Source organism: Cricetulus griseus, assembly GCF_003668045.3.
Source record: "Cricetulus griseus strain 17A/GY chromosome 1 unlocalized genomic scaffold, alternate assembly CriGri-PICRH-1.0 chr1_0, whole genome shotgun sequence".
NCBI classification, from domain to species: domain Eukaryota; kingdom Metazoa; phylum Chordata; class Mammalia; order Rodentia; family Cricetidae; genus Cricetulus; species Cricetulus griseus.
The window spans coordinates 198069319-198071093 of record NW_023276806.1 but is presented as its reverse complement, the minus strand read 5'-3'; positions in this window follow the sequence as shown (position 1 = coordinate 198071093).

The window sequence follows — 1775 nt, the reverse complement described above, 5'->3', positions numbered from 1 at the left end:
GCTCATGTGTGTTTCTTTGCCCCAGCCCCAGCTCTAGCCTATGGACCTGGTCCGGATCCTTCATGTGTTCCTGAGGCTTTTGTGACCAGTGGAGAACTTGGGGCTGATGAGGTTAGGGCTAAGTCAGACGTTGGGCTGATTTAGATTATTATGCTGACTGCCCTCTCCAACTACTTGGCTGTAAGTAGACAAAAGATCCTCTGTGGCCACAGCTGCGTCCCTAAGCACCGAATAAGAGAGTCAAGCACAGACAAGCAGCAGGCCTTTGGAGTGGCCATGGGAAGTGAGTGTTGCCCTGGTGGTGTACAGATGGGCACAGCTCCTGCCAATCCAGGTTCCACCATGGCAGAGGGTGGCATGCTCTGCCTTCTAGTAGAGATGTTAGGTAAGCACATTCTGATTTCACCAGTTGCTTTCTGGGCAGTCAAAGGAATTCAAAGTCAAGGGAAGCTTATTAGCTTTGCTTCTTCAAAAAATAAGCAGAAGGTTGGGAACAGCATTCAAGTGACCCTAGATTTTATAGCATCAGAAGGTCTGTGCAGAACAGGCAGTGGGACCCATAGACCTGAAGGATATTGTGAGGGCTGTGCAGTATTTGAGGGGTGTCCCCTACTTCAGCCACAAGTGTGATGGGGACACCAGGACTGACCAGGGCCAGATTCCAGGGAGAGGAGAAGAGCATGTTGGTTTTATCCTAGGTACCTTGTAGATATGTTACACCACTGACATCTAACATCAAATGTTCAATACTCAATACTCTTTGAGTAATGGCTCAATACTCTTTCCAAGTCCTCAAAGGATTCAGCTCATGGACTGTCACAGCCCTGCAAGGTTCTGTTATACCCCTCAAGACACTGAGGCACAAAAGGCTTAATGGGCTGCTCCAACCCATTCAGCTACTGGTAATGTTGGCATGCAGGCAGAGCCTTTGGTTTCATTGTGACAGGGATCCAACCAGAGGTGCACTTCACATGAGAACGAGCTCACAGCCAGGAAGGTGCAGATACTGGCCCAATATTTCTGATTCTCAAGTCCTGGCCCTTAGGACCCAGTGGAAATTCATTCCCCGTTGTGTTCCCTCAGGTCACCCATCCTCTGCACTAACAATGTCATGTTCATTCTTGCTATTTCATCTCTGTATAGAAATATGGCTTTGAAAGAAATCATTGACAGCATTTAAAACATTAACACTTGTCAGTGTTGTTTAATATTTCTGAAATAAGAAATTGTGCTACAATTTTCTTCATTTCCTATCCATTAACATTTAACTATTAAGTCTCCCTCCCTTCCTCCTTCCCTCCTTTCCTTAGAGGGATTGCTTGTGTAAAGGATGGAGTATTGCATTCAATCTGGGCCTTCAAAAAGCTGAGAAATCCATATGGCTGCAGTGACAGACTGTGAGCACTAGAGGACAGCACTAACTCAATTTTCTCCCCTGCACACCTGCATGCAGACTCAGCTGCCTCTGGATGCCCAGAAGTGTGACTCCCAAGCAATCAGAACCTTACAGGGTTTCTATAGGAGCAGCAGAAGTCACACTGAACAACGGTGACCACCATTATGTCTAAAAGTCTTGAATCTGATTCCTAAGGAAACACCTCTAGGTTCAAGAGGTGCTAATTTTGGCTCCCACTGTCCTGAGAACCATTTCACCAGCTCTGCCTCACCTGGGCCCTTGGGGTTTCCACACACTCAACCTCAGACTACCAGTTCCTACCCCTGTTGGTCCCAGCTTCCTTAAAGCAGAAGGCACTGTCCCAACCATTCCCCTGTCT